This window comes from Natrix helvetica (assembly GCF_964273705.1).
Source record: "Natrix helvetica genome assembly, chromosome: 5".
In the NCBI taxonomy this organism is placed as follows: Eukaryota; Metazoa; Chordata; class Lepidosauria; order Squamata; family Natricidae; genus Natrix; species Natrix helvetica.
Genome location: NC_138551.1, coordinates 148,573,310 through 148,583,309, shown reverse-complemented (window position 1 = coordinate 148,583,309; position 10,000 = coordinate 148,573,310). Strand labels below are relative to the sequence as shown.

Below are 10,000 nucleotides of genomic sequence, written 5' to 3'. Positions count from 1 at the left end.
TTATAATTCATTTATGTCTTTCTAGATTCCCCTCCCACCTAGGTGCTAGTCATTCCTGACTCTAGGCGGCGCTGTTCATCTCCGTTACAAAGCCGAAGAGCCAGCGCTGTCCAAAGATGTCTCCGTGGTCATGTGGCTGGCATGACTCAACGCCCGAAGGCGCACAGAACGCTGTTCCCTTCCCACCAAAGGGGGTTCCTATTTTTCTACTTGCATTTTTCACCTGCTTTCGAACTGCTAGGTTGGCAGAAGCTGGGTCAAGACATGGGAGCTCACTCGGTTATGCGGCGCGCGGGATTCGAACCGCCGAACGGTCGACCTTTCTGATCGACAAGCTCAGCGTCTTAGCCGCGGAGGATCCAAATGTTACGCTTGGCTATATTGGAGGAGTTAGTAGAAGGAGACGCATTCCCCAGGTAGAGCTAGTGTACAATCCAGGGTAATGTGTGAATCCATCACCTGGATTCACAGCGTAATAAGGCCTAAGCCTTATAACGTAGTCTGTCTTGAGAACAGAGCCTGTCTCCCCAAATCGGTGTTTTCCCCACAGCCCTTTTGGCCAGAGACTGGATGAATTGATGAGGAAGGAAGGAAGGAAGGAAGACATGTAATGAAGTCATAAATCTGATTTCCCCAAAGAGGGAGGGAGGGAGGAGGGCAGTTTGCCCAGCCTGTAGCCTCCCAGATCTCCTTCCTCCTCCCCTCCCCATGCACCAAAATGAACAATGGTCTATAATTCCCAGCAACCCCCTAAGACAGAAGAGGTGAGGGATGCTGGGAGCTGTAGTTCAACCATAAGGGCAGAGCCAGCTCCAATGAACAAAAACTTTCATACAAACCATTTTACCTACACAACCTGGTCATAATTCTATCCAGGATGCTGAGAGATCCCTCTCCCTCCCCCCCTCTCTCTCTCACTCATTCTCTATGTTTTTCTTTCTCCTCTCCTTCCTCCCTCTCTCCTCTCTTTCTGTCTGTTTCTCTTTCTCTTCCTCTCTCTCTTCCTCCCTCCCGCTCTGTTTCTTTCTTTCTCTCTCCACTCCCTCCCTCTTTCTTTCTTTCTCTTCCTCTCTCCCTTCCTCTCGCTCTTCTTCTGTTTCTCTCTTTCTGTGTTTCTCTCCCTCTTTCACCCTCCCTCCCTCTACTCTCTCTCTCTCTCTTTCCCTCCTCTCTATAAGTTTTTCTTTCTTTTCCTCTCTCTCTCCCTTCCTCCCCCTCCCTCTCTTTCTTTCTCTCTGTTTCTCTCTCTCTCTCCCTCCCTCCCTCTTTTTTCTGTTTCTTTCTCTCTTATTTCCTCCCCTTCTCCCTCTTTCTGTTTCTCCTTTCTCCCTTCCTCCTCCTCTCTCACCCTTCTCCCTCTCTTTCTTTCTGTTTCTTTCTTTTGCTCTTCCTTCCTCTTTTTTCTCTGTTTCTCTCCCTCTCTCTTCTCTCTCTCCCTTTCTTTCTTTCTCTCTGTTTCTCTTTCTCCCTCCCTCCCTCTTTTTTCTGTTTCTTTCTCTCTTATTTCCTCCCCTTCTCCCTCTTTCTGTTTCTCCTTTCTCTCTTTCTTTCTCCCTTCCTCCTCCTCTCTCACCCTTCTCCCTCTTTCTTTCTGTTTCTTTCCTTTTCTCTTCCTCTCCCTTCCTCTTTTTTCTCTCTGTGTTTCTCTTCCTCTCTCTTCTCTCTCTCTCTCTCACACACACTTTCCTCCCTCTCTGTTTTTCTTTCTTTCTCTTCCTCTCTCCCCCTTCCACCCCTCTTTCTCTTCCTCTCCCTTCCTTCCTACCTCTCTCTCTCTCCCTTTTTTCTGTCTCTCTTTTCTCTCTCTCCCCTCTTCCCTCTTTCTTTCTGTTTCTGATTCTCTTCCTCTTTCCCTCTTTCGTTATTTCTCCTTTCTCTTTCTCTCTCCCTGCCTCCTCTCTCTCTCTCTCTCTCTCTCTCTCTCTCTCTCTCTCTCTCTCTCTCTCTCTCTCTCTCTCTCTCTCTCTCTCTCTCTCTCTCTCTCTCTCTCTCTCTCTCTGTGTTTCTCTTCCTCTCTCTTCTCCCCCCCCTCTCTCTTTCTCTGTGTGTGTATGCACAGACTTGTTTGTTCCCTAATAACAGATGCCACATTCTCTTGATCATGTAATCAGCTAAGCTGGCATAGAGTACTTTCCCATTTACATTGCAAATGAAGCAGAGGTGACACTGTTCTTTTTTTAAATTTCGGAGGCTGGAAGACGGGGTTTGGGGAGGGGGGAGAGAGAAGGAAAGCCAGGTAAGGCAAATCTAAAAAAAAAAAAGCACCGCACAGACCCACCATCTCAAAATAGCAGCCAGCCAAGCTATCCAGGGCATGGATTCTGCTTAGATCTTTCCCGGATGCAGGGTACCCAATTTATATTCAGTCGCGCAAAGCCTTAGGCGAGACGCCTGTACCTGTTTGATCTCGTACTTTCCTGCCACGAAACCCCAGCCCTAAAACTCCTGCCTAGCTTCAGCTCCACTGTTCACACTTCATTCAGCACCGTTTCCACACCTTTTAAAATTTGCAGGCTTCTTCCCCCTGAGCTGAGTCAGGGGCTCTGCAAAGCCAGGGAGGAAAATAGAACCTGCTGTATATAACTCAAGCTATTCCTCCCCATATATTTTCCACCCGGCACCGGATCACAAGGTGTTTCCCATCGACGGCACCTTTTTTGAGCTCTAGATGCAGAGGAACTGAGCTGGAAGGGACCTTGGAGGGCATCTAGTCCAACCCCAACCCCCCCACCCGCCCAAGCAGGAGATCCTACACCATTTCTGACAAATGGCAGCCTCTTACTGAAAGCTTCCAGGGATGAAGCTCCCACAACTTTTGGCTAACAGAAGAATAACAGAGTTGGAAGGGACCTAGGAGGTCATCTAGTCCAACCCCACCCCCGACCCGCCCAAGGAGGAGACTTTACACCATTTCTGACAGAGGGCAGCCTCTTCTTGAAAGCTTCCAGGGATGAAGCTCCCACAACTTCTGGCTAACAGAAGAATAACAGAGTTGGAAGGGACCTTGGAGGTCATCTAGTCCAACCCCACCCCCCACCCGCCCACGGAGGAGACTTTACACCATTTCTGACAGAGGGCAGCCTCTTCTTGTAAGCTTCCAGGGATGAAGCTCCCACAACTTCTGGCTAACGGAAGAATAACAGAGTTGGAAGGGACCTTGGAGGTCATCTAGTCCAACCCCACCCCCGATCCGCCCAAGGAGGAGACTTTACACCATTTCTGACAGAGGGCAGCCTCTTCTTGAAAGCTTCCAGGGATGAAGTTCCCACAACTTCTGGCTAACAGAAGAATAACAGAGTTGGAAGGGACCTAGGAGGTCATCTAGTCCAACCCCACCCCCGACCCGCCCAAGGAGGAGACTTTACACCATTTCTGACAGAGGGCAGCCTCTTCTTGTAAGCTTCCAGGGATGAAGCTCCCACAACTTCTGGCTAACAGAAGAATAACAGAGTTGGAAGGGACCTAGGAGGTCATCTAGTCCAACCCCACCCCCGACCCGCCCAAGGAGGAGACTTTACACCATTTCTGACAAATGGCAGCCTTTTCTTGAAATCTTCCAGGGATGAAGCTCCCACAACTTCTGGCTAACAGAAGAATAACAGAGTTGGAAGGGACCTTGGAGGTCATCTAGTCCAACCCCACCCCCGACCCGCCCAAGCAGGAGACTTTACACCATTTCTGACAAATGGCAGCCTCTTCTTGAAAGCTTCCAGGGATGAAGCTCCCACAACTTCTGGCTAACAGAAGAATAACAGAGTTGGAAGGGACCTAGGAGGTCATCTAGTCCAACCCCACCCCCGACCCGCCCAAGGAGGAGACTTTACACCATTTCTGACAGAGGGCAGCCTCTTCTTGAAAGCTTCCAGGGATGAAGCTCCCACAACTTCTGGCTAACAGAAGAATAACAGAGTTGGAAGGGACCTAGGAGGTCATCTAGTCCAACCCCACCCCCGACCCGCCCAAGGAGGAGACTTTACACCATTTCTGACAAATGGCAGCCTTTTCTTGAAATCTTCCAGGGATGAAGCTCCCACAACTTCTGGCTAACAGAAGAATAACAGAGTTGGAAGGGACCTTGGAGGTCATCTAGTCCAACCCCACCCCCGACCCGCCCAAGCAGGAGACTTTACACCATTTCTGACAAATGGCAGCCTCTTCTTGAAAGCTTCCAGGGATGAAGCTCCCACAACTTCTGGCTAACAGAAGAATAACAGAATAACAGAGTTGGAAGGGACTTTGGAGGTCATCTAGTCCAACCCCCCCTGCCCAAGCAGGAGACCCTACCTACACTGTTTCTGACAAATGCAGTCCAGTCTCCTTGTCTTCTTTCTTTTGGTATAAAGTTTTGTATTTTTCCCATAACAAATCTTATAACTTGAATCAAACAGTGTGTCATCTGAGTACAATTTTTTGTGCCATCATATTTCACATTTGCTATCCTTTTTAATATATTTTTATCTTTCCATTTACCTTTACCTTTCAATTACTTTTCAATTCAACTCCTCCCCCTATAAATCTTCCCAATTTATTTCATCTTATATCCCTTTTTACCTCTATTCATTTTCTATCCAATGATAAAATCGCCCCATATATTATAACATTCTGATGCTTCCTTCCCTTTAATTGCCAGCGTTAATCTATTCATTTTGGCACAAGCTAGCATTTTTTTTAATTACCTCTCCCTCGGAAGGGATTTTTTTCCATTTTCGTTTAGAGAGGGCTGTAAAGCAGTATATAAGTCTAAGTGCTATTGCTATGTATGTCCCTCCCTCCCTTCCTCCCTCCCTCCCAGTGGTTAGAATGCAGTATTGCAGTCTAATTCTGCCCGTTGCTTGCAGTTCAATCCTGACCAACTGTCTCAAGGTTGACTCATCCTTCCATCCTTCCGAGGTGGGTAAAATAAGGACCCAGATTGTTGGGGGCAAGAGGCTGACTCCGTAAACCGCTTAGAGAGAGCTATTAAAGCTCTATAAAGTGGTATATAGGTCTATTGCTACCTTCCTTCCTTCCTTCCCTCCCTCCCAGTGATTAGAATGCAGTATTGCAGTCTAATTCTGCCCGTTGCTAGCAGTTCGATCCTGACCGACTGTCTCAAGGTTGACTCATCCTTCCATCCTTCCGAGGTGGGTAAAATGAGGATCCAGATTGTTGGAGGCAAGAGGCTGACTCCGTAAACCGCTTAGAGAGAGCTATTAAAGCTCTATAAAGTGGTATATAAGTCTATTGTACCTTTCTTCCTTCCCTCCCTCCCAGTGATTAGACTGCAGTATTGCAGTCTAATTCTGCCCGTTGCTAGCAGTTCAATCCTGACCAACTGTCTCAAGTTTGACTTACCCTTCCATCCTTCCGAGGTGGGTAAAGTGAGGACCCAGATGGGGGGGGGGGGACTCTGTAAACCGCTTAGAGAAGGCTTTAAAGCACTATAAAGTGATATATAAATCTAAGGGCTACTGCTATGGCTGCACTGGTGGCTGAATTCAGCATGGAAGCATGGATTGAAGAACTTAAGGAAGGATGGGGGGGAAATAAATAAATAAAGCCAAGCTGGACGATCTCACCATTAGCTGTTATTGCTAATTTTACCATCTGCGTGAGAGGTGATGTTTTTTCCTTTTTTTTTCTTTTTTCACATGGTTCCCACTTGGTTTGACCCGTGACTTAGATATCACCGTTAAAGTGCTTTGCAAATCTGGGTGGGTGGGTGGGAAGGTATATATTTCCCCTCCTCCAGAAGGACTCCGTGTGGGTGGGTCGCAAGAGAGAGCACGATTCGAAGACCCCCCCTCCTCTCGTTCGAGTTTTCTTTCTTTCTTTCTTTCTTTCTTTTTTTGCATTCTTCCCAAGTTACTGATTTGATTAGAAACGATTAGCATATCGTGTAGGGGATTTTACATTTCGGTAGACACGGCACAGATACTTGGGGAGAAGGGAGGGAAGGAGAGATTGCCGTATAGAATATCGGTGGAAAAACAATTTTTTTTAAAAAAAAGAAAAAGTATGAAAAATCATAAAGGGGAAAGGGGAAAAAAAAACACAGAAGCATTGCCAGCGGTTCATTTACACTTCAATACACGGATATTTGGCTCCAGCTGCCTGGAGAATTTAAGCTCATATGCATGGCAACAATGCACTACTAAGAGACTAATATAATAAAAAAAACGAACTCTCTTTCTCTTCTGCCCAATATCTAAAAGCAATTTATCATTTTTATGAAGCTCTGCAGACCGGCTCTTTCTGTGCTTTTCGTTAAAGAAGAGAGGGGGGGGGGGGAGAAACCTTAGCAGACAAATTCCTCCCCCCACCCACAAAAGGGAGAGAAGAGATGGGAAGCGATGAGCATTTAAAAATGCAGAGAGTTGGTTGTGATTTTTTTTCCCCTTCCTTCCTTCTTCTTCTTCCTCCTCCTCCTCAAACTCCACTCCTTTCAAGCACTGATGATGTTACCTAGTTGGGTAATGCAACGTCTAAAAGAAAACAACCAAGCTCAGACAGCATCAAGGACCCCACAGTCCTCCTCCTCTTTCCATAAACCCCACTCCCTTCTAACACTGATGATGTTACCTAGTTGGGTAATGAAACGTCTGCAAGAAAAAAAAATCAAGGACTCCATATTCGTCGTTCTCCTCTTTCTATAAACCCCACTCCCTTCTAGCACTGATGATGTTACCTAGTTGGGTAATGAAACGTCTGCAAGAAAAAAAAATCAAGGACTCCACATTCGTCGTTCTCCTCTTTCTATAAACCCCACTCCCTTCTAGCACTGATGATGTTACCTAGTTGGGTAATGAAACGTCTGCAAGAAAAAAAAATCAAGGACTCCATATTCGTCGTTCTCCTCTTTCTATAAACCCCACTCCCTTCTAGCACTGATGATGTTACCTAGTTGGGTAATGAAACGTCTGCAAGAAAAAAAAATCAAGGACTCCACATTTGTCGTCCTCCTCCTCTTTCCATAAACCCCACTCCCTTCTAGCACTGATGATGTTACCTAGTTGGGTAATGAAACGCCTACAAGAAAACTACTCTTAAAACTGCAAATATTCTCTTCTATTGATATTAGGAATAATCTCAGGAAGGTCTGGGCCATCTAACATGCATTCCTCCTCCCCCCCCCTTCCGTTCCTCCTCCTCGGCCCCATTTCTCAAGACTTCAGCTGAAATTGTAGCACATTAGTGAACTGTCAGTCAAAGAGACAGAAGGAGCTTCTCCCTGCGGGAGGAAAAAAAAAAACCTCCCGTTTGCCCGAGACGTGTTCGAAGGAGATGTCTTCCTTCCCATTTCTCCAGGAACGGACAATCAAATACTAGGCCTGCCAGCTCAAGAGTGGGAGCAGTTGGCTTTGCAAATTATTTCCTGGTTTAGCCCCGAATCTTTTACATGAAGGGGTGGGATCAGATCGTGGGGAGCAACAGTTCCGGCCCGCCAGCGGCCGGAGGAAGTGGCAGTAGATTCGAACAGTGAGGAGGTTGGAGAGGAAGATGGGCCAGTCCTGGAGTCTGGGGAAAGCTCTGATGAGAGCTCTGTGTCGGAAGCAGAGAGGGGGCCAGAGCCGTATGCCAGTTATCAGCTGCCTTCAGAGTCGGAGATCAGTGAGGCAGAAGAACAGCTGGAGCCTGTTCCCAGTGTGAGTTGCCAGAGGAAGGGAACAGCTAAAGAACAGGGGTCAACTTGGGAGTAAGGCCACAAATGGACAATGAATGGTCCCTCCCAAAGGGAATAAAAGAGGAGCGAAAGGGAAGTGGAGCTTGCAGGAAACAATTAGTTCGCTTCATTGGTTCATGACTCTCCGACACGCCTTGCCAAGTTTTGCAGAGATCGGCCTGGCAGCTCTCCAAGCCAGATAATGTCTGTGACTGTAAATCCTCCCTTGAAAGGCTTTACTGGATGTGGGTGAGCAGAATTCACGGTCAATCAATAAAAGGGTTTTTGTGGAAGAAGGAGTTTGCTTCAGGCTCTTGGGAAGCCTGGGTCAGAAAACAGGAGTTGGACTAGATGTCCTCCAAGGTCCCTTCCAACTCTGTTTACTGACCAGTGAATCTTCCTAACTGCAGAAGGTATTCATTCGTTCATTCCTGCAATCTTGCCAAGTATTGCGGCGGAGTGTGAAAGATATCAGCCTGGCCACTCTCCAAGCCTGATAAAGGTCGGTAAGTGTGAATGATCTCGAGAGACTGTTGGAGAGGGAAGACTTGGCTGGAGAGGAATTCACCGTGAATTAAATAGAAGGGTTTATCGTAACGAGGACTCGGCTTCGTGCTGCTGGGGAAGCCTAGGACAGAACATCAACTGTTTTCACCAAGCATATTTCCAGCGGCTGCTAGAAAGCGCCCCCCTCAACTCCCCCCAAGTGCTCACTCTTGGCTTTACCAGGTTGCTTCTCCAAATTCAGCACCTTGGACAGGGCCACGTCGCCGAATTTAGCAGCTCCTTTAATTTCCAAGATGCCCTCAGCTACACTAGGCAGCATGGTGGGAAATTAAAAGCAGGGATGAGATACAGCCCTCCAGGACTGCGGGGGAAACTCTGCAGAGAAATTCGACAGCGCTCAGTTTTGGGAAAGGGATGGAAGGAAGGCACCTCCGATTCGGAAGCTGTCCCATGTTCCCGAATCTTGGGAGCTATTTCGAATTGAGAATAATAAGAATTGGAAGGGACCTTGAAGGTCTTCTAGCCCAACCCCTGCTTAGGCAGAAAACCCTACACCACGTCAGACAAATGGATATCCAACATCTTCTTAAAAACGTCCAGTGTTGGAGCATTCCCAACTTCTGGAGACAAGTTGTTCCACTGATTAATTGTTCTAACTGTCAGGAAATTCCTCCTTGGTTCTAAGCTGCTTCTCTCCTTGGTTAGTTTCCATCCATTGCTTCTTGTCCTTCCCTCAGGTGCCTTGGAAAATAGCTTAACTCCCTCTTCTTTGGGGCAGCCCCTGAGATATTGGAACATTGCTATCATGTCTCCCCTAGTCCTTCTTTTCATCAGACTAGGCATACCCAGACTGTCTCTGTCTCCCTCCCTCCCTCCCTCCCTCCCTCCCTCTCTCTCTCTCACTATAAATGGAGTTCCTATGTGCATTAAACCTTCTTCCAATAATGCCTGATGCTTTTCTCGGCTTCAGTTCTGAAGAATTTCCCCAGTTCCCAGCCTGTCTTGGTTTATTAACTGCAAGCTCAACCCACGGGAGAAGAAGAGAAAACGGAGAGCAAGCTTGATGTGTTGTGTGCCACTTCTAGATAATTGCTTTTGAAAGGCTGGCCAGAGCAATCCAGAGGTAGAATGGCATATGCTCTTCACAGTCTTGAGTGTTGTAGACCAGGAATGGAGGCTCAGGAACAAGATCGATAGCCACACGAAAAGAGTTTAACCCAATCCAGAAAGTCCTATGATCCATGCTACATTTATTTCTGGGCTGAGAGACGTCACCCCACCCTGACCATCTGGTTCTCCTGGCAATGTATATTTTGTCTCGAGATCAGTATTTCTCAACTTTGGCAACTTTAAGACAACTGGACTTCAACTTTTGCCAGCTGAGGAATTCTGGGATTTGAAGTCCACATACTTCCTGTTGAATGTTAGAAGGAACTTCCTAAAGGTTCACAATTTGAGAAGTTAGGATTTGAGAAGTTAGGATTCCTCTAGGGTAGGGTAGGGTAGAATAGAAGGTGGAATACGGTAGAGTAAGTAGAATAGAAGATAGGAAAGGGTAGGCTAGGGTAGGGTATGGTAGTGTAGAATAGAATAGAAGCTAGGGTAGGGTAGGTAGAGTAGAGTAGAATAGAAGGTAGGGTAGGGTAGGTAGAGTAGAGTAGAATAGAAGGTAGGGTAGGGTAGGTAGAGTAGAGTAGAGTAGAATAGAAGGTAGGGCAGGGTAGGTAGAGTAGAGTAGAATAGAAGCTAGGGTAGGGTAGGTAGAGTAGAGTAGAGTAGAGTAGAGTAGAAGGTAGGATAGGTAGAGTAGAGTAGGATAGAAAGTAGTGTAGTGTAGGTAGAGTAGAGTAG

At 46.9% G+C, this 10,000-nt stretch overlaps 1 protein-coding gene across 2 annotated transcripts in view; it reads right to left on the bottom strand.

The window, feature by feature from the left end:
• AGRN (agrin) overlaps positions 1–10,000 on the bottom strand; it is a 277,808-nt gene that overhangs the window by 110,610 nt on the left and 157,198 nt on the right. The window lies entirely within an intron of this gene.